This window comes from Nomascus leucogenys, chromosome 21 (assembly GCF_006542625.1).
Source record: "Nomascus leucogenys isolate Asia chromosome 21, Asia_NLE_v1, whole genome shotgun sequence".
NCBI classification, from domain to species: Eukaryota; Metazoa; Chordata; class Mammalia; order Primates; family Hylobatidae; genus Nomascus; species Nomascus leucogenys.
Genome location: NC_044401.1, coordinates 60,271,503 through 60,295,166, shown reverse-complemented (window position 1 = coordinate 60,295,166; position 23,664 = coordinate 60,271,503). Strand labels below are relative to the sequence as shown.

The 23,664-nt window shown below is 39.0% G+C and overlaps 1 long non-coding RNA gene across 2 annotated transcripts in view; it reads right to left on the bottom strand.

The window, feature by feature from the left end:
* Positions 1–23,664, bottom strand: part of LOC100588387 — a 77,321-nt gene that overhangs the window by 7,562 nt on the left and 46,095 nt on the right. The window contains exon 1 of one of the 2 annotated variants that reach the window (XR_121713.3): positions 1,960–2,085. The exons of the other annotated variant lie outside the window; for it this stretch is intronic. This is a non-coding gene — a long non-coding RNA (uncharacterized LOC100588387). Of the gene's footprint in view, positions 1–1,959; positions 2,086–23,664 lie in introns of those variants that run through there. 2 annotated transcript variants of the gene reach the window in all.

Below are 23,664 nucleotides of genomic sequence, written 5' to 3'. Positions count from 1 at the left end.
TGTACTTCTGATCCTTGAATTTGAACTTTAAAATCCATCTTTGGGTGTGACCATATGATCCCAGGACTTAATTAACTTCTTAATATGTCATTATCTTTATTTGTAAAACAATGTAAAATTATCTACTTCATAGAGTCATTGAGGTTTCCAATGATATTTTACATCCTTAGATGAAGACATACAAAATAATATAACCTATTCCAAAACTGGAAGGAAGCACTCTTTGGTTTTTGTGTTTTCATAATAATTGCTATTTCTCATTTGTAAGTTTGTGGCAACAGATGGACAAGAAAAAATTAGAACCCATAGAAAATATTTTGATAGATATCAGTTTTATAGATTTATAGTTTCTTTTCCTAAACTGTACTGTTCAACAAAAATTATACAAATCTTTTGACTAGGAGATGCATTTTTAAAGGCATATAGACTCTTAGTAATTTATATCCTCTGTACCGCTTATATTTTCTATATCACAAAGAATAGGAAAGAAAAACAGACAGAATTATCATCATTCTCCAAAAAAGAGCATATGCTTATGGGAACCTTGCTCTAAAACCTAAGCAGCCACATGAAAATGATTTAGCTTCCTGAAGATTGCACAAGAGTCGACAGCACAACTAGACAATATTGTTTTAATTCTTCATGTTGCAGAATTATCTGAAGAAAAGAAAGCTGATTTTTTAAATGATAGCTGAAGATATTTTGAAGACAGTTGAATCTGGGTTGGCAAGGCAAAAAGTCAAACAGCACATCAAAACAAGAGAAGGAAACTGTGACTAAAATAAAAGTGATGATATGTTCATCTAATTTAAACATTCAAGTCTGTATAAATGCATTAAAAAATTTTCTTTGAAAAGTTCTCACCAGTTGTGAGATAGACCAAATAATTTAACACAAGCAATCTGTAGAGGTTGAATTAAGGTCCTGTTTTAAAAACATTATTAGTAAGCAGATGGCGACTATAAAAATGATCACAAACTAATGATTATACACACTGCTGAATCAAGCTGCCCATTCTTTGACTATTTCATGTATGTCAAGCTCACCACCCCCTGCACACCTATTGTCCTGGCATTTCATAGTTTCTTCTTTCAACAAGGGCAGAAGCGGTTCATGTGACACTGCTGTCAAAGAAGAACACGTGAAGAGGGAAGAAAGTCTAGGTTAGGGCTGGGTGTGTTGGCTCACACCTGTATTTCCGGCACTTTGGGAGGTTGAGCAGGAGAACTGCTTGTGCCCAGGAATTCAAGACCAGCCTGGGCAACATAGTGGGACCTTATCTCTACAAAAAATTTAAAAAATTAGCCTGGTGTGGTGGTGCACACCTGTAGTCCCAGCTACTCAGGACTCTGAGGTAGTAGGATAGCTTGAGCTTGGGAAGTGTATGCTGCAGTAAGCCGAGATCTCGCCATAGCACTCCAGGCTGGGTGACAGAGCAAGACTTTGTTTCAAAAAAAGAAAGGAAAGAAAAGAAAAAGAAAGAAAGAAAGAAAATGGAAAATGTTTAGGTGGGAACACAAGCTAAGGACTCAGTCTTCAAATTCCAAGACCTCTTGGATCATCCATGTACACAACCTGACTCTCATTCACAGAAGCACTTTTCACGAAAACATTATATTACAATGATTTAAACACCCTTCTCCAAATTAGTTAACTTGCTTTTCTTCAGATTAGCTAGTTTAAAGAGAACATAATTGATTAGTGAAAAAAAAAACTTGACTAATGAGTGAGCTCTGGGAATAGGTTTCTGGGTACCCAAGAAGCATTAACTCATACAAATAAGTCGGAACAATGTCTCCAGCTGGGAAAAGAACAGAGTCAGAAGAAGCAGTTGCCTAGGGCAATACATTACCAAGGCAGCCGACTCTGCAAGTGGTTTCTGTAGAGCAAATGCAGGCTTTGAGTTTAAATATTACCCGCTTTGCTTGGGGTAGGTGAATCTGTAGATGAATTACTCACCCCAGAAGTTAAGCAGCCACTCTCCTGAGCTCACTAGATGGATGACAGATGGATGTTTTAAAAGTGAATATTCAGAGTTCAGGGTGCACATGAAGGCATTCACTATATGGCTGCATACACAGCACTGGCTATAAGCCAAGCTTGCCTTCCACCCCTTCTCTCTAGCCCAGCATAGGCTGCTGACTATAAGCCAAACGCCAATCACCAGGTAGCAATGACTTGTCTTTGCACTGGCTGTGAGGAGGCTTAGTCTTTTTTAATCCTCTACTGCTTGCAAGTGAATTGGGCTATTGGGTATGTATGTATGTGTATACACACACACACACACACACACATATTCAAATATGCATATACATATATCTATCTAATTAACCATCATATTTTCTTTTTTACTTATTTTTTGAGACAGGGTCTCACTCTGTCTCCCAGGCTGCAGTGCAGTGGTGTGACTATAGCTCACTGCAGCCATGGCCTCTTGGGCTCAAGCCATCCTCCCATTTCAGTTTCTTGAGTAGCTGGGACTGCATGCACACGCTACCATGCCCAGCTAATTTTAATTTTTTGTTTGTTCTAGAGACAAGGTGTCACTATGTTGTCCAGGCTGGTCTCAAACTCCTGGCCTCAAGTAATTCTCCCGCCTCAGCCTCCCAAAGTGCTAGGATTACAGGCATGATCCACTGTACCCAGCCTATATTTTCTTAGCCATATTTTTTTTCTTTCCTCAAACTCATTTCAGTTTATTTTATTCTTAAGCAGAGCCTATATTTGTATAAGCTGCTTCAATTCCCTCTATGGAAAGCCACAAACAGACAAATACATAAAGTATAGAAAGAATGTTAATATGATAGACCATGAGATCTCAGAGTCCTTTTCAGTGAAGCGGAGATGTCACTTGTTTAAACTGTTAACCCTGGAGACTCTAAGTGTGAATAAATCCCTCAAGTATTCAAGTTGCAGGGCTCTCAAATTCAGGGTAAAAGAGAATTTATGAAAGCTCTAAAGAACAGGATAATTTATTGAATGGCTGTAATATTAATGCAAGTTCATAAGGAATAATTCCATTTCCTTTGTTAAAATTCCGTTTTGTTCTTTGAGAATTTTTTTTTTCACTAGCCAGAAAGCAAAATAGCACTGGAAACTGTTTTTGAAACAGACATCATTGTGCTAGATTGTTCACAGCAATCTCTCTTGACATTGTGTATAATGTTTTATTACATCTGGGGCATCACTGAAAAAGAGGGAATAGAATCCAACATTCACATATAGCTTCGCAAGAGAGCTATTGAATAGATCTAGCAAATCTTGTGGCTGTTTTGATTGTAACTATGAATCTCTGTCCTGGAGGTTGTCACTCCTCGTTCTTAGGACGGGGTAGTTCTACCTGTCACTAAGAGACTGGGCGACCTAAGGAAATCCGTCAGTAGCTTGGGGCTCCCTTGTCTTTAAACTGAGGGGCCTGAAGTTAGATCATAGGGCTGTAGAATTTGCCTACTGCTTTCACAATCATCAGTTCTTTTGATCTTCACAGCAACGCTGAAGGGAGGCAGGGCATTTGTTATTTAATACACAAGGAAATGGAGACTCAGAGATAAAACAACGTGTTTAAGATCTTAGAGCAATTAAAATAGAGCACCTGAGACAGAATCCAGTTCTTGGAGATCTGTTTTACTGCTGTTTTAGCACTGTCGTTCAATTGGAATTTCCTACCTCACTTAATATGTAGAAGAAGAAAGAGAGAAAAACAGTGCCAGTGTTGGGGTGGACACCAGGCAGAATATGCTATTGGTCTGACTCCTTATGGATTGACTTTTGATCTTGTAAAGAATGTACAGAGTCTAACTTTAGCAACAGCCAGCTAATTAACAGCTGGAGACAGGTCACAAGTTTGGGGTGAGCATGGGTTGAACCAGCCCTGCCTTGCTTTTGGTGGGGCGCATAGCAACAGTGCTACCCCAGGTGGTTCCACACTGTAGCATATGCTCAACCTTTTAGAAAAGGCCACGGTCTTATTTAAAAACAAAACATCCAAAATTTCTATTATGAGCCTCCCAAATCCCCGTTAAATAAAAATGCAGTATTTTCCTCACTCTTCTTCCTATGCTGACATTTAGAAATACCATTTTCCTATTTCATTTTATATCTTCAGAGAGGAAACTATGTAATGCAGCAGAAAGAACCCCATTTGGAATTCAAGAAGGCCGAGTCCTCAGCCTTGCTTGACTTAGCTGTGTGATTTTCAGCAAGTTACTTAACCTCTCAGAACCTATTTCTGTACAGGAAATCTAGGGGTTTTCCTATCTAAGCTTTGAGATCTTGTCTAACTCTCAAATTCTATGATTCATTTCCAACTTAGGTTTCTCTTATTTAATATTTGCTATTTGCTTTGTTAGATATTATTTCATATTTGTGGGCCTAGTTTAACTTTCAATTAACAATATTTTTATTATTTGCATTCTATTACGACTAGGTACAGGATCTCATCCCCGCTAGACCTTGCTTTGTTTCCCTGGGTAATCTTTCTATTATGTATCATCTTCTGACAAGCATTGCAGGTACCAGTGTGCTTATCACTTGCGTCAGTTAGAATGAGAAACACCAATTCAAACCGCCTTAACGAGAAAAAAGATCTACTGACTCATAGAACTAAGAGTTAAGGAGTAGTGCAGGTTCAAGCAAAGTTGGATCAGAGTTCTTGATCTATTTCTCTGTGATTTTATTGACTCTACTGATTTGCGTTTACGATGTTTATCCCGAGACAAACAACAAGAGGATGCAATGGTTCAGGGCCTCCTATCCCTGTCCAATAGGGACTATAAGAAGAATACTCTGCTGTCTATTCTCTATTTTTGTAGCCAGGAAACTTTCCCTGGAATCCTCAGAAAACTCCCTTTTATCTCCTTGGCCTAAATGGAGTCACACACCATTCCTGAACCAGCCACTGTGGCCTAAGGAATGCCATGCCAGGCTGGAGCCTGGGTATCTGAACCAATCACTGGCAGGGAGTAGGGCTACCTTGACAGGTTTATACGAGTCAGTGCTACCTATGGAACTGAAGTCCAGCCCCACAACTACAGAGTGGCTACATCATCGTGGAGGAGAGGATGTTGGAGAGGCAACCTTATTCCATTATATCTTGCCCATCCAGCTCTAAGAACATGGGGGCAAAAATTGCATTTTCAGATCTTCTGAGTGCCAGGCACCCAGCTAATGTTTGTTACATTGAATGGAAGGGAATGGAATGGAATTTTAGGTAGTGGTGAAGGCAAAAACCAAAACAGAAAAATAACATGCAGTTCTCTCTACCTCTTCCTCTCAGTTCTATTCTTGCCATGGCTGCTGTTCATGCTCCCTAACTTTCCCCACTATTTATATGTTACCTCTCTTATTTTTAGCCATAAGTTTTACTTAGTCTGAAGATAACCAAATATTTCCTGAATAATAAGTCTCTGAATATGCATATTCTCTAAATATGAATATAAGCCTATTTGCAAATCTAGCACTTACATTTAGAATGTCGTTGGCAGGACTCTGAAAATCAACTTTTTTTTAATGGAAAAATATACTACAGCAGAAGGATTTGTTTTCCACAAAGCAGAACCAACTTTTTTTGATTTCAATGATTTTTTAATACTTCTTTATATATTTATATGCTCATTAAATAAATAAATATTAAGTCAGACCTTCTTGATTAGAGAATCATCTGTCACTAAAAATTGAACTTAGGACTTACAAGTCTCTCTCATTAAAGAGAAGGGGGGTTGCAGGAGGGCTGGGATTCCTGGATTTATTCAGCCCCTCTTTCTCCCATTCTAGCTCCCAACACGGTCCCATTCTCTGAGAAAGTACACAAGGCCCCGGGGCCTGGCAGTAGGTGATATTCATAAGCAACAAGAAATAGGAAGCCCTCTATATGGGTTTAGTAGCACCCCTCTTCCAAAATAAGACCACAGCAACCGGCTGATCAGGGCTGCCCCTCAGGAAATGCTGGACCCATGGCCATCCAACTCAACAACACGTTCAATCCTTTAGTAGCTTTTACTGAGCACACCATCTGCGTCAAGTTCAGTGTTCTATGATATAGTCCCAGCCCTTGAGGAGAGGTAGACAAGGAAACAGGCAATTACAATCTAGCAGTGAAGTCCCTGGAAGAAGTAAACCCAGAGTGCTACCAAAGCAGAGAAGAAGGGCCTGTGAGGGGGCTGCTCCATGGCCTAACTCCAGGAGGGGTCAGGATTCACTTGAAACACAATGGCCTTCCATGGAATATTCTTCCATTTGTTTGTGTCCTCTTTTATTTCGTTGAGCAGTGGTTTGTAGTTCTCCTTGAAGAGGTCCTTCACATCCCTTATAAGTTGGATTCCTAGGTATTTTATTCTCTTTGAAGCAATTGTGAATGGGAGTTCACTCATGATTTGGCTGTCTGTTTGTCTGTTATTGGTGTATAGGAATGCTTATGATTTTTGCACATTGATTTTGTATCCTGAGACTTTGCTGAATGATGTCCCCTGCAGCTGTGCAATGTGGCAGCCCTGACCCCTGCCCCATCTTAGCATAGTCAAAGAAGGCTTCCTAGAAGAAGTGATATCCAAGCTAAGGTTTGAAGGAAGGAAGGGGAGAGCATCAGGACACTCTATACCAGGTTTGGAAGGGGGAGTGCACATATACAGTGTAAACATGGCCCAGCCCTTAAAGAGGAATACAGACAGCACATCCTCAGGTGAGTGCATGGAAAAGGAGCACTCCTTCTTCTATTGCAGGGTGAGATGAAGGATGTGATAATGTTCAGCTACATATGGGCCTTAGGTCTTTTTGGATACTAGCTGATACTTTATCAACAGTTGTCTTCCTGAGTTCTTGCATATCTGCTAATATTGGAGAGTTTAAGGAGAGAGCAGAGTCCAAACTCAGGGCATGTCTTGAGGTGTCCTAAGACTGATTATCACTGTGAACAAAACAGGAATAATTAATGATATTAAATAGTTCATCCTTCCCTGCCTTTATAAAGTCTCACCAAGCTTGCGTTTGGCAGCCTGAACTACCTATAAGATTATAAAACAAATGAATTAGTAAATATCAAAATAATTCTGTTTGCCACATGTGTGAATGTTAAAAAATTCACTGTCATAATTCTAGCACAGGTTTTAATAGAAGCACATGGATCCAAGCAAAATCAAATAAATGGACCAATGTTCAGTATACAGTGATGGATGTCTTGAATAACCTGAGTTGACAGATATGAAATGAGATCATAAAAATGTTGGCTTTTTAAAAATGCATTATTTACATCATTTCTTGAAGCCAAACACTGTAATGCCATTAACATTATTAGAAAATCTGGAAACAGATTAAACTTGATCACTCGTTATTATCATTTTTGTGACATAAGTCAGAGTTCTACTTATATCTCTCTGGGTTTTGAAAATGTAATTACCAGAGTTGGGCTCTTAGGACATACACTTGAAAAGATAAATTAGAAACTATGGAATCATTTTCTGAACTCTTTGTGAGATAACTGTTGATAGTTCCAGAAGCATCCCTAAAGAAACGACTATTTTTATGGGATAAATTTTACCCCTGGATGAATGCCTCCTCTGGTGTTTATTAGAACTTCCATGGGACTGGGCGAAGTCAGTATTTTAGGATGATACTGTCAGAGCTATGTCCTTTGAGCTCCTAGCAGTTCATTTTGATTTTCATTTGTTTGTCTTTATAACACTGTGAATCTGAGAAGAAAATCTGAAGTCTCCACTCTGCCTCTACCACTACAGAAGTTGAATGTTATGTATAACGACTTTTCACTCCAAATGGTGCGCCTAAGGAAGCCACTGTAATTGCAACCACAAGTGTAGGAGTTTTGTCACTGGCCCTATGGCATCTAATTATGAACCATAGTTGTCTTTAGAATGAACACAAGCTCCTCATGTATCGCCAGTCACTTTACCTTTTGCAAAAAAGAACTGTTTTAAAACCTTAATTTTGGGCACGGTGGCTCATGTCTGTAATCCCAGCACTTTGGGAGGCCAAGGTGGGCAGATCACTTGAAGTCAGGAGTTTGAGACGAGCCTGGCCAACATGGCGAAACCCCGCCTCTATTTAAAAAAAAAAAATTAGCCGGGCGTCATGCTGCCCACTGTAATCCCAGCTACTCAGGAGGCTGAGGCAGGAGAATCGCTTGAACCTAGGAGCCAGAGGTTGCAGTGAGCCAAGATCGCACTACTGCACTCCAGCCTGAGGGGCAGAGCATGACTCCATCTCAAAACAAAAAAAAAAACAAAAAACAAAACAAGCGAAAACCCTTAATCTTTGCAAGATGACCTTCTTTTCAAGCAGAAACATGCATTATGCTTACATTTTCATAGCAGACATCCAGATATACATAAATTTCTACTCATTAATAAGCATAAAAACTAATTACTGCCCCCATTTTATTCAGATCTATTGATCTTCTCTTAATTTCTGTGTTTTTAATCACAGTATATAATCAGAGGCATGGAAAGTTAAATTATTGATAATGAAAGCTGGACTTGTTTGATAGGTTTGCAAGATGATTTTGTTATTAGAAATCATTAATGAAGGCTGTATTAGTTCATTCCCCACTGTTATAAAGACACACCTGGCCAGGTGCGGTGGCTCATGCCTGTAATCCCAGCACTTTGGGAGGCCGAGGTGGGTGGACTACTGGAGGTCAAGAGTTTGAGACTAGCCTGGCCAACATGGTGAAACTCCATCTCTACTAAAAATACAAAAAATTAGCTGGTGTGGTGCCACATGCCTGTAATCCCAGTTCCTAGGGAGGCTAAAGAAAGAGAATAGCTTGGACCCAGGAGGCGGAAGTTGTAGTGAGCATAGATCGCACCACTGCACTCCAGCCTGGGTGAAAGAGCGAGACACCATCTCAAAGAAAAAAAAAAAAAAGACACACCTGAGACTGGGTAATTTATAAAGAAAAGGCTGGGCATGGTGGCTCACATCTGTAATCCCAGCACTTTGGGAGGCCGAGGCAGGTGGGTCACCTGAGGTCAAGAGTTCAAGACCAGCCTGGCCAACATAGTGAAACCCTGTCTCTACTAAAAACACAAAAAAATAGCCAGGTGTGGTGGCATGTGCCTGTAGTCCCAGCTACTTGGGAAGCCAAGGCAGGAGAATTGCTTGAACCCGGGAGGTGGAGGTTGCAGTGAGCTGAGACCGTGTCACTGCACTCCAGCCTGGGCTATATAGTGAGACTTGGTTTCAAAAAAAATAATAATAAAGAAAGGAGGTATAATTGGCTCACCATTCTGCAGGCTGTATAGGCTAGGCTTCTGCTTCTGGGGAGGCCTTGGGAAACTTACAATCATGGCAGAAGGCAAAAAGGAAGCAGGCACATCTTTACATGGCCAGCAGGAGAGGGAGAGCAATGGGGGAAGGTGCCACATGCTTTTAAACAACCAGATCCTGTGAGAATTCTATCACGAGACAGCACTAGGGGGATGGTGCTAAGCCATTAGAAACCACCCCCATGAGCAAGTCGCATCCCACCAGGCCGTATCTCCAACATTGGGAATTAAAATTTGACATGAGATTTGGGTGAGGACACAGAGCCAAACCATACCAAAGGCTTATATCAGAATGTCACCCTTGAAAAGGGCCATATTTGAAAAATTCATGCTAGCACTGTGACAATTGTGAGATAACTATCAATGATTCCAGAAGCATCCCTAAAGAAATGAGTAGATATGCCATGACTTAAATTAGACTGATAGCATTTTATAAATGGAAGGGACCACAGAAATCATCAGGGCACAGGTGAGGAAATTCTTTCAAAGAACAAAAGTGTACTGTTAGAATAGATGAAGCAGTTCTTATAAAACCACTAGATTCATATAGTTTTCTGAAGCCATGCATCTGAACAAAACAAAAGTATTTTTGCATCTGTGTTTTCTTAAAAAATGATACAAGTACAACATGTATTAACAGTTCCACATTCTAAGATTATAGCAAAAGCTAGAAATGAATGGAAATTTTTAGCAGATCAGTCTTCATCTTAGACATCTATATTCCTCAGAAGCCTTTTCTACTTAACTGGGTCCCTTTATAGCTTTCTATGATTGATATCTTTCTGATATCCATATAGGAAGTGTGAGAATTATTGAGATTTTTACTCAAAAGTCTGAATATAATTTTTGTGTATTGTAGATGTGACCATATGTATGCTGAAACAGCTAAGAGATTTAAATTCAGTTAGAGAATAATGAGTTCTAGTCTGTCTTTTTGGTATCAAGAGTTGTAATCTATTGAAAGAATGAGTTAGAATTCACTTACATGTGCCTGTGAGTGCACACGCGTGCCAATGTACATATGCACAAAAAACCTACCAGAGACACAATAGCAGCAAAGTATCCCATGAATAGTTCAGAAAATGTGTCTGGCTTTGTATAGAATTTGCAAGAAAGAAAAAAATAGACCTTTTCAACTTGGTCATTGTCTTTGTCCATTCCTTCTGCTATGACAAAATATCTTAAACTGGATAATCTATAAGGAAACAGAAATTTATTTCTTACTGTCTGGAGACAGGAATTCTAAGATCAAGTCACCAGAAGATTCAATGTCTAGTGAAGGCTCACTCTCCTAAATATATTGCCTCAAAGTTCTGGAGGCTAGTCCAAGGTCAAGATGTTGGCAACGTTGGTTCCTTCTGAAACCTGTGAGGTAGAATCTGTTCCAGGCCTCTCTGGAAGCTTCTGGTGGTTTAGCTGGCAATCTTTGCTGTTCCTTGGCTTGTAGGCGACATAACATCCCAATTTCTGCCTTCATCTTCACATGGTATTCCTCCTATGTGTCTCTGTGTCTAAATTTATCTTTTTATTTTATTTTTTAAAGGGATGAAGTATCTCACTCTGTCACCCAGGCTCCTAGGCTGGAGTGCAGTAGCAAAATCATAGCTCACTGCAGCCTTGAACTCCTGGGCTCAAGAGATCCTCCCGACCCAGCTTCCTGTGTAGCTGGGACTACAGGTGCATGCCACTGTGTCCAGTCGGGTTTTCAAAAACCTTTCTTAGAGACAGGGTCTTACTGTGTTGCCCAGGTTGGTTTCTGACTCCTGGCCTCAAGCAATCCTCCCACCTCAGCCTCCCCAGGAGCTAGGATTACAGGTGCGAGGCACCACACCCAGCCAAATTTCCCCTTTGTATAAGGACACCATTTATATTGGTTTAGGGCCCACCATAATGACCTCATTTTAACTTGATTAATTACATCTGCAACAACCAGTTTGTCAATCTGCAAATAAGGCCACAAGGCCATGTTCTGAATTACTGAGGGATAGGGGGTTAGGACTTGAACATATCAATCTGGCAGGAGGACACAATTCAACCCTTTACAAAAAGAAAAAGTGACCTAGCTATCAAACAATTTCCCAGGGTCCTGTGGAATACAGGCATTGATTATGAACACAGCAAAATGCAATCACGAAAACCAGTGTCCTGGTTTACAAGAATACCTATTGAGCACCTACATGGAGTAGGCATTTCTTATTTATGAGATTAATTGAAATTCTCAAGTGTTGTGATTTTTAAATTTAAAAAAAGCTCTCACATTGTACATCTAAGAAATGTGTTCTAATATCTTTCACAAAGTGAAATCATAGGATTATGAGCTGTCAAAGCTGTAGGAATGATAATGACCATCTCAAGTCATGGAGAAAAACTGGAGACCAGAGAAGTTAAATGAGTTAAGGTCACATGGCTAGTTAGTGGCAGATTAGAGACTGAAACCTTGGTCTCAGATTTGGCTTTCTAATGCAATGACCTTTCCATGGACCCCTGAGTAATAAGCTGATCGTGCCCTGCTGCTCTGAGTTGTAGGAGCCCATGTGATCTATCGCACTCTTGCATCTATTTTGTAAAATAGAGGTCTGCTTCTCAACACTATTGCATCTAAATTTCTATTTGTATTTAAAAGTTATCTAAACCACTAATTGGAGTTATGATATATATGGAAGAAAAGAAGCAAATGGATTCCACCCCACCCCTCCAATTCTAGGTCTTTGACATTTTCTCATCGTTAAAGCAGTGGCTATTTTAGAGCTTAAAAGAAAAAAATTTTCCTTTTCAATGAAGAGTTCTAGTGGAGACCACTTAAACTGAGAGATGAACTTAGAAGGGCAATAAGTTGACGTCATATGCCTCCTGATAGGATGCTATAACTATATAGCTTCACTTACTAAATATTCTTCCAAAAATATTTAACCTGGATTTAATCAAACCATTAGAGTTCACCTCCAAATTTACAGAAGATCATGGGAATAAAAAAGCAAGATTAACAATACCACGAGTAAACAATCAGACAAATCTAGAATGTGGGACATTCTAAAAGCCAACTAGTTTAGTCTCTTCAAAATGTCAATATTATTTTTTTAAAAAAAGATAACGGCAACTGTTACAGATAAAGAAATAAGAGAGATAACAACAGAAATGCAGTGTGTGGATCTTGACTGAATTTTAGTTTAAAAAAAAAAATAATAACTAAAAAAGACACTTTGGGGGACAAATAGAAAAATTTGAATATGGACCAGATGTTTGATAATATTTTATAAGGAAATTGTTTAATGTCTGTGTGATAAGGATATTGTGGTTAAGTAAGAGAATATCAACAAATCTATAATTTCAAGAAATGTCAAGAAATTTCAAGACAATGTCAAGAAATCTATAATTTAAAACTTTCATATCAATAAAAGCCCAGACTTTACCACTATACAATATATGCATGTAAGAAACCTCACTTAGATATCCTAAATATATGCAAATTTTTAAGCCAGGTGTGGTGGCTCACACCTGTAATCCTAGCATCTTAGGAGGCCGAGGTGGGCAGATAGCTTGAGCTCAGGAGTTTGTGACCAGTCTGGGCAACATAGCAAAACCCTATCTCAAGAAAAAAAATTTTTTTAAATGAAGAAAACCTTTCACATGGTTCAGCAAACAAAGCAAATAATGTATCATTATAGACAAAGATGCAAAATTTAAAAAATGTTTGAATCTAAGTAATTGTTATTTGATTTTTCTTGTACAATCCTTTCAACTCTTCTGTTGAAATTTTCAAAGTTGGAAGAAATGGTATTAACAACTTTTTTTTTGCTGAAGTATTCCCATAAATGAAAGTGGGAAAATGGAGCGAATAAAAGTTAGGCCCTATTTTCTTTCTTTCTTTTTTTTTTTTTTTGAGATGAAGTGTCACTCTGTTGCCCAGGCTGGAGTGCAGTGGCGCAATCTCAGCTAAGCCTCCCCAGTAGCTGGGATTACAGGCACGCACCACCACGGCCAGCTAATTTTTGTATTTTTATTAGAGACGGGGTTTCACCATGTTGACCAGAATGGTCTTGATCTCCTGACCTCGTGATCCACCCACCTCAGCCTCCCAAAGTGCTGGGATTACAGGTGTGAGCCACCGCACCCGGCTACTCTATTTTCTTTAACAAGTTTTATTGTGCTCTATACAACAGTAGGGGTTAAATAAGTAGTAGAGATTAAATAAATATTTGCTGACTTTGAATTTATGTGACCAATACTGCTGATAGTTAGACTATCCTTCAATAGAGAATTCATTCAATAAATAATGGTATAGCCATAAAATGAAAAACTAAGCAACATTTTCTAAAAATAAAAAAGTTCTTTACTGACTTAGAAGGATCTCCAAGATATATTGTTAGGTTAAAAAATGCAAGGTGCAGACCAGTATATATAGGATAGTATTTATGTTAAAAATTATTTTCTTATATATGAATAAACTATATCTGGAAGAACACACAAAAACCTTCAGGCTGCGTGTATGAATAAACCTACAGCTAGCATCATACTTAACGGTGAAAGACAGAAAGCTTTCCTCCTAAGATCAGAAATAAAATGAGGATGTCTATCCTCACTACTTCTATTCAACATTGTACTGGAAGTTCTAACCAGGGAAATTAGGCAAGAAAAAGAAATGAAACAACCAGATTGAAAAGGAAGAAGTAAAACTATTTCTATCCACCAATAACATGATATAATATACAGAACTCCTAAATAATCCACACAGAAAACTATCAGAGCTAATAAGTTCATCAAAGTTGCAGAATACAAGATTAATATACAAAAACCGGTTATATTTCTATACACTAACAATGAATAAATGAAATTAAGAAAACAATTTTATTTGCAATACCACTAAAAATAAAATATTTAGGAATATACTTAACCAAGGATGTGTAAGACTTGTACACCAAAAGCTGCAACACATTGTTGAAAGAAATTAAAAGACCTAAATAAATAGAAAGACATCTCATGTTCATAGATTGAAAGACTTAGTCTTGTTTTTGTATTTTGTATTTTTTTGTAGAAATGGGATCTCTTTATGTTGCCCAGGCTGTTCTCAAACTCCTGCTCTCAAGTGATCCTCCTGCCTTGGCCTCCCAAAGTGGGATTACAGGTGTGAGTCACTGCACCTGGCCTAGTATTGTTAAGATGGCAATATTCTCCAAATTGGTCTACAGATTCAAAGCAATCCCTATCAAAATTCCAATTACCTTTTGCCTTTTTTCTAATTTGCTGAATGGACAAGCAGATATTAAAATTCATACAAAAATGCAAGGGATCCCAAATAGCCAAAAAAAAAAAAAAAGAAAATTTGGAGTATTCACACTTACTGACTTCAAACTTTAATTTAAAACAATGATAATCAAGACAGTATTGTACTGCCATAAGGAGAAACATAATCCATACATCGATGGTCAGTTGATTTTTGGGAAGAGCACCAAGCAAATTCAATAAGAGAAATAATAGCCTTTTCAACAAATGGTGTTGGGACAACGGGATATGCACACACGAAAGAATGAATACTGACCCCTACCTCACTCCATATATCAAAATCAACTCTAAGTGGATCAAAGACCCAAATGTAAGAGCTACAACTATTATAAAATTACTATAGTTATAAACTATGTTTATAGTTAGAAGAGAGCTAGACATAAATCTTTGTGACTTTAGATTAGGTAATGATTTCTTCAATATGACATCCAAAACACAACAAAAGAAAAAGTAGTTGGGGCCAGGTGTGGTGGCTCACACTTGTAATCCCAGCACTTTGGGAGGCTGAGGCGGGCGGATCACGAGGTCAGGAGATTGAGGCCATCCTGGCTAACATGGTGTAAACCCCGTCTCTACTAAAAAATACAAAAAATTAGCCAGGCGTGGTGGTGGGCACCTGTAGTCCCAGCTACTGGGGCAGCTGAGGTAGGAGAATGGTGTGAACCCAGGAGGCGGAGCTTGCAGTGAGCCGAGATTGCGCCACTGCACTCCAGCCTGGGTGACAGAGTGAGACTCCATCTCAAAAAAAAAAAAAAAAAAAAGTAGTTACAACTGGACTTGACCAAAATTTAAAAGCTTTTGTGGATCAAAGGACACTATCATAAAAGTGAGAAGGCAACCTAAGGAATGGGAGAAAATATTTGCAAATCATGTTTGATAAGGGTCTAGATAAGGGTCCAGGATATATAAGTAAGTCTTATAACTCAACAATAAACAATCCAATTCAAAAAATAAGAAAAGAACTTGAATAGACTTTTCTCCAAAGAAGATATACAAATGACAAATAAGCACATGAAAATATGCTCAGCTGTATTAGTCATTAGGTAAATGCAAATAAAAATTACAGTAAGATACAATTTCAGCTCACTAGGAAGCCTATAAAAACACACAAACAAAATAACAAGTGTTGGTGAGGATGTGGAGAAATTGGAACCCTCCAACATTGCTGATGGGAATGTAAAATTGTTCAGCCAATTTGGAAAACACTTTGGCAGTTTCTAAAAAAAATTAGAGTTATCAAAGGATCCAGAAATTCTACTAAAAATACACTCAAAAGAACTGAAAATGTATGTCCACACAAACACTTGTACACAAATGCTCACAGCAACATTATTCATAATAGCCAAAAAGAGGAAAGAATCCAAATGTCCATCAATGGTTGAACGGATAAACAAAATATGGTGTATCCATACAATCAAATATTATTATCAAATCATAGAAAGGAAATGATACTTGCTACAACATAGATGAACCTTGAAAACATTATGGTAACTGAAAGAAGTCAGTCACAAAAGGGCACATGTTGTATGATTCCACTTTGATGAAATGGCAAAATGGGCAAACCCATACTGCTAGAAAGTAGGTTAGTGGTTGCTAAGGGGTAAGGGATGGGGAATTGGGGTATAAGGGGTTTCATTTTGGGATAATGGGAATATTTCAGAAATGGATAACCATCATGGTTGCCAAACACTGTGGTTATACTAAAACAACTGAATTATAATACCTTAAAATAGTTAAAATGGTGAATTCTGTTACGCGAATTTTACCTCAATTAAAAAACATTGTTTTTGGTAAACTTGGGCCCAGAGAAGGGGACTAGATGGCTAGGGGACAAGGATAGGAAGGAAATAATCCACTGTATACACTCTTGTCTCTTTTGAATTTTGTACCATGTGAATTTGTAAAAACAAAACAAAACAAAACGAACAAAAAAAACCCCAAAAGATTTAAAAAAATAAATTACTGGGCTTTCATTTTTAATGACAAAATGTGACAAATTCCAGATCTGGAAATTAATGAACCTGAAACCAAATTTTAAAACTGCCCACTTTGAGGACCTTTAAAAATAGTATATCTTATTTTTTCCTGTGGATCCATATGAATATCTCCATGTATAATCAGATCATCTCTCAAATCTCCCTTTCCATCCTAGATCTTAGAAAGTCAGTACTTCTAGGATGCAATTCTAGTATAGACACCACACTCTGCCTCTTGTGGGAAGGTATAATTATTCCCTTCTTTCAATCAGTGACAAAAGATAGTCACATGTTATAAAATTAGACCCATTCACCCCCACCATGTTACCACAGGAGGTGAACTTTGGGCTGTTTCCACTGCTGCCTACTCTACGTTCAGCTGAGCTGGATTCTGTGTGTGTGTGTGTGTGTGTGTGTGTGTGTGTGTGTGTGTGTGTGTGTGTCTGTGTGTGTGTGTGTGAGAGAGAGAGAGAGAGAGAAAGAGAGAGAGACGAAGAGAAAGAGAGAGATTTTCAGAATCACTAAGAAACCTGGTGAAAGTAAAGAGAACTAGGCCACACCCAAGCCTACTGAATCAGAATCTCAGCATCCCTGTGGGCAGAGCCAAGAATGGGCTTTTAAAATAAACCCTGAAGTCTCCACCCTCATTGGAAACCACTGTTCTCTTAGACAAAGTGCAGTATTAGAAGCAGGTAAAAGGAGTCTGAAGCTAGGAGGCACCTTCTTTCATTTCCATACACATAAAGGTCTACCTCTAAGTCAAAGATACAGCCATTTACAAGGAGGATTCTGCCCAGGACTTTGCCTGCCTTGAGGCCTAAATTTCCTCATTTAAGGGAGCTAGTCCTTTGGGTGAAAGCCATGTTAAACTTTAAGCTAACACCAGTTACTAACACCTCAGTATGAACCAAAGTATGAGTCTGCTTTCAAACCCATTAATGGACTGCAAGGTTCTTGCAGGCCAGGCCAAAGTAGATGGTGAGTTTTAATGTGGGGTAAGACGAAGACAGGAACAGCAAAGTGGTCACTGATTGCCACTAGCAAGCCAGAGAGATGCTCAAGGGTGTGTGTGTGCGTGTGTGTTGTGGGGTGGTGATAGTGATGAGGTCATAGGAAGTTTGGAGTCCCACTTATGTATTCTCTGTATAACAAACCTCCCTAAAACTTAGTGGCTTAAAACAATGATTTATTGTTTCTCACAATTCTGTGGGTTGTGCTGGTCTCACCTACGCTCACTCATGCAGCTGCAGTCAGCTGGTGGGTTAGCTGGGCTGGACTCCCCTGGGCTCTGCTGGGATAACTGGAATGTCTGGGCCTCTTTCCACTCCACTAGGACAGTGACAGCCAGCTAGAAGTCACTCCGTAATTTTTATTTTTTTAGATACAGGATGTCTTTGGACCCTCATGTGTTTGGACCTCCTCTTAGCAATCTTCCTTCTCTTCCCCATCCCAACTTTGGAGAGATGTCTAGAGTCTTCCTGTTGCCTTCTTTGGCAGACTGAAAAATACGGCAAAATATTTTGCAGCTACTCCTCTCAATAGGTAGACTCTTTTTGTCCATACCTTGAGTCTGGGCTGATCTGGTGATACTCATTGATCAAAAGAATATTCCCTAAGTGACTGTATGCACATTCAGGAGCCTCAAGAGGCCTTTCTACTTCTGCGTTTGCCTCCTGGAACACTTTCTCAAGACCACCATGCTATGAAGAGCTCTAGGATGAAGGACCAGAGTGGTCCAGAGACTTCAGGGCTTATTTTAAAAGCTCAGGAGGTGGAGGCGGGAGGATGGCTTGAACCCAGGAGTGTGAGATCACCCTGGGCAACATAGCGTGTTCTTGTATCTAAAAAAATAAAAATTACGGAGTGACTTCTAGCTGGCTGTCACTCTCCTAGGTGCTTTTATATATTTCTTTCTTGAATCCTCTTAAGTTTGCCGAGAGGTAGATACTGCCCCCAGCGTACAGATGAGAAAACAGAGATGGGGAGGTAATTTGACTCAAGGATGTACCACTGGTAAAAAGCAGCACAGGCCTGGGATCCAGGTCTTTCTTTCTTTTTTTGCGACAGAGTCTCACTCTGTCGCAGAGGCTGGAGTGCAGTGACAGGATCTTGGTTCACCGCAACCTCCACCTCCCTGGTTCAAGCAATTCTCCTGCCTCAGCCTCCCGGGTAGCTGGGACTACAGGTGCATGCCACCATGCCCGGCTAATTTTTTGTAGTTTTAGTAGAGACAGGGTTTCACCGTGTTAGCCAGGATGGTCTCGATCTCCTGACCTTGTGAACCGCCCGCCTCGGCCTCCCAAGGTGCTGGGATTACAGGCGTGAGCCACTGTGCCCGGCTGGGATCCAGGTCTTTCTAACCTTCCTTCTTGAGTTCTTCCTAAAGCTCCCCTTTACAAAAGGACTTTTGTAAAATAACTTATTATTTTCCTAATCATAACCTGTAAACTAAAATTAATTTGAAGATAGCTTTAGAAACAGTCAAGCATAGGCCTTTAGTACGTGCTAGCCAAGGGATCTTTGGAAGCCTTATTCCCTCTCCCCTCATATTTATCAGAACCTTTTAGCCATTTGAGGAACAAATGCTTCTCTGAAAGTTTAAAAACGAATTCATCAAATCCTTTTTACCATAGAAAGTGAAATCTTGAGTAGTAACCTCTGGGACAACCAATTTACTTAGGGATATAACAGTTCAGGGAGCAGAAATTATTTTAGATCCTATATCTTAGTTGTGAAAACAAATGGAAATAAGAATGCACAATTAATGGAAAAAATGTAAAGAATTATGCTTTCAAAATGGTTTTAGAAACCTTAATTCCTCTTAAAATAGAGATATTGAGAGCCTTTCAAAATATAATTGTCACAGATAAGTCCAGGCCTATCAGTAATTTTAGAATAAATTTCCCCTCCCATTCTGCCCAGCTGAAATGTTTAAACATTGGTCCAGTCAAACACGTCTCATCTTCCAGAGAACAGTAAATATTACACTTTATCCAGGTGCTGATCTGGATATTGACTATGTGACATATTACAGTTTTATTAAGATATATTTTACATACGATAACATCCACCCATTTTTAGTGCACAATATAATTATTTTTAGTAACTTCACTGAGCAAGTACAACTATCATCATAAATCAGTTTAAAAACTGTTTCATCCCTGCAATAAGATCCCTCATGCCCATTTATAGGTGATCTCTGTTCCCAGCCCTAATCCCAGACAACTACTAATCTACTTTGTCTTTATAAATCTGCTTTTTCTGGATATCTTATATAAATGGGATCATACAATACATGCTTGCTTGTGTCTGACTTCTTTTACTTGTCATAATATTTTTTTGTTGACAGGATTTCACTCTGTCACGCAGGCTAGAGTGCAGTGGTGCAATCACAGCTCACTGCAGCCTTGACCTCCTAGGCTCAAGCTATCCTCCTGCCTCAGCCTCCTGGGACTACAGGCATGTGCCACAACACCTGGCTAATTTCTTATTTTTTGTAGAGATGGGATCTTGCCATGTTGCCCAGGCTTGTCTCAAATTCCTGGGCTCAAGTGATCCTCCTGCCTCAACCTCCCAAACTGCTGGGATTATAGGCATGAGCCACCTTGCCCAGCCAGCATAATATTCTTGAGGTTCATCCACGATGTAGCATGTGTAAGCAATTTGTTCCTTTTTGGTGCTGAAAAGAATTCCATTCACGGATAAGTCACATTATGTCTATCTATTTTTCAGTTGATGGACATTAGGTTGTTTTCAGTTTGGGCCTACTGTGAATAAAGCATCTGTGAACATTCATGTGCAAGTCTTTATGTGGACACATTTTCATTTGTCATAGGTAGATACCTAGGAATAGCATTGCTGGTCATATGTTTTATGTTGAACTTTTTGGAAAATTGTGAAACTCTTTTCCAAAGTGGCATAGTTGATTTTTGAGATGAGGAAGATCATTTCCTGGTAACTGGTTTAAAATCCAACCACTACGTCCTACAGGTCCCCAACCAGAAATATTAGCCTGCACTTCACTGGCCTCCAGTCTAGATTACAGGTATGAAGATAAGGTTTAAGGACAGAACTACTAGAGTTGCCATTGTAGCTGTCCCTGGGCAGAAAGATATCTGTCTAGGGAGAATTTCTATGAAAAATTATAATGTATTCATATTTTTAAGGAATAGAAAAATAAGGCAACCTTCTATAATTGAGAAAACAAGTAAAATGTTTGTTATCTCTGATGTTTTACTGGTAATTTGCATATCATGCCCCTAATGAGAACAGCTTCCATTTAAAAACATCAACGTCATATTTTCCCTATCACTTCTAGTGGTTTCTAATGCTGGTGTTTATCTGAAACATCATATTTAATTGGAATCATATCTTCCCCCTCCCCCAAGAACCACTATTCAATAATTTGGATTTCTGTCTTCAGAATAATAATTGTATGAGTGTGTGTGATTATTTTTCTAAATGAAAGATGAAGTACTTCATCTTCTAAGGGTCTAAAGACAGCAGATATCAAATGCCCAGATGTACTCAAAAGCATGATTCCTGGAAAATTCTTCTATAGGTGAAATCTGCCATGATGAAATCTGCAGCTGAAGTAACCAGGAGAGATAAATGGGAGAAGAGTAAATTCAAATATATAGCAGCAAGCAGAATAAAGAGACTATGCTAAGAGAAATTAGGAATTGGCCGTTGGTTTGTTCTTTCTGGGATGTTCTAAATCCTAACGTCATCCTGAGATGAAGTTAAAAATGGAGTGTGGCCATTGGAAAATCATGATTTTTTGCAATCGACAAAGTAAATATTGATACAGACAAGAATTGTTCATGGATGCTAAATCTAGGAGGGTGAGTTTGATGAAGAACTGGGCATTTGCATGATCTTTAAATGTCTACCCACAGATTGCTAGGTGTAAAAGAAAAATAGTAAGTATTCAGTGGAAAAATCAGACAAAGCTTTGACCAGATGATCAAAATTAACAGCACTAGCATGGGGCAGATGTGTGGTATTATGGCTAGGTGTGGAGACCCTGAATCTAATAGCAAGGAAACATCAGTCTAAACCAAAATGAGAAATACTCTAGTTTAAAAAGAGAAGGACTGTATTTTTCAAAAATGTCACTGTCATAAAAGACAAAGGAAAGCTGAAAAAATGTTTCAGATCAAAGGAGTCTAAAGATATGTAACAACTAAATACAATGCCAGATCCTAGACTAGATCCTGTATTGAAAAGGAAAACATGCTAAAAAAAAGAAAATTATCGAGTCAGTTGACAAAACTGGAGCATGGATGGTACACTAGATGAAAATATTATATTAATATTAACATCTCAGCCAGGTGCGGTGGCTCATGCCTGTAGTCCCAGTGCTTTAGGAGGCTGAGGTCAGAGGATCTCTTGAGGCCAGGAGTTTGAGATCAGCTTGGGGAACATAGTGAGACCTTATCTCTACCACAAACAAAAACAAAAACACCTCAATACTTCAAATACTTCAGAAAAAAAGTATGTGTGGCTGGAGGGAAGGGAGGTGGAGACAGGGAGAGAGAGAAAAGGAGCAAATTATAAAGGAGAGAAAAATGTTAACAACAGATTTGAGAGCCTGGTCTTGGTGAGAAAAAAAAAAAAAGAAACGAAATGTTAACAACAGGTAAATCTGGGTAAAGGGAATAAGGATGTTCTTTGTACTGTTTTTGCAACCTTTCTGCAAGCTTCCAAATAAAAAGTTTGAAAACTCGTATTTTAGGTTGGGCATGGTGGGTCTCGCCTGTTAATCACAGCACTTTGGGAGGCCAAGGTAGGAGGCTCTCTTGAGCCCAGGAGTTCGAGACCAGCCTGGGCAACATGGCAAAACCCTGTCTCTATAAAAAAATACAAAAATCAGCCAGGGATGATAGTGATGTGCGACTGTAGTCCCAGCTGCTCAGGGTGGTGGGGGTGCTGAGGTGGGAGGATCACTTGAGCCTGGAAGTCGAGGCTGCGGTGACCCGAGGTAATGTCTAGATGACAGAGTGAGACTCTGTCTCTAAAACATAAATAAATAAATAAATACATGTATTTTATTGAACAGACAAAATTAACTTATAATAATAAGAACCAGAATAGTAGTTGCATTTTGGGGGGGAAATTGGTTGTGGATTTGAGGGAAACTTCTAGATGCAGGAAATTGCTTATATTTTGATCCAGTTGGCAATTATACAGGTGTATAATGTAAATGTAAAATGTAAAAATTCAAAGAAGCTTTCCATTTAGGATTTTTGGACTTTACTATATGTAAACCATACGTTAACACAAAAGTAAAGAAAAAATAAAAGAGAAAATGTATTTTATGCTTCTTAAGTGGGTGAAGAAAACATGAAAAAACTAGTATTTTTATTTATTTATAACTAGAGGAAAGTGTATCTGATTGGACATACTTACTCTCGTTTTTTCTGTTGTTATTTGTTTAAACCTCCACCCACTCCTGAAATTCCAGAAGTGACTTTAGTCCTTTTTAAGTTTAAATTTTTAACAAAAAAAGACAAGAAAACCAACTGCAACTGCACACAAAAAAAGATTTCTTTAGCCAATAAGCACAACATGTACCTCTGAGTTCCATCATTTAATAGTGGATTTCAAATATAATTAGATAGGACAGGGAAATCGCCTATGGACCAACTGAAAAGTTGACAGCAAGGCAACTTAATTCCCACACACTGTATCCTCTTAAAAAGATGATGTTGGCCGGGCACGGTGACTCATGCCTGTAATCCCAGCACTTCAGGAGGCCGAGGCGGGCAGATCACGAAGTCGAGAGACTGAGACTGACCTGGCTGACACAGTGAAACCCTGTCTGTACTAAAAATACAAAAATTAGCTGGGCGTGGTGGCACGCGCCTATAGTCCCAGCTACTTGGGAGGCTGAGGCAGGATAATGGCTTGAACTCAGGAGGCGGAGGTTGTACTGACCTGAGATTGTGCCACTGCACTCCAGGCTGGCAACAAATTGAGACTCCATATCAAAAAAAGAAAAAGAAAAAATGATGTATTTTCCATGGAGCCATTGCTATAATTTTAAAATCCAACCATCACAAGCAGCCAAAATGCCAAGATACCAAGAACACTTCTGTTATTTCTGAGACAATCAGGAATTTCTTTCTTCC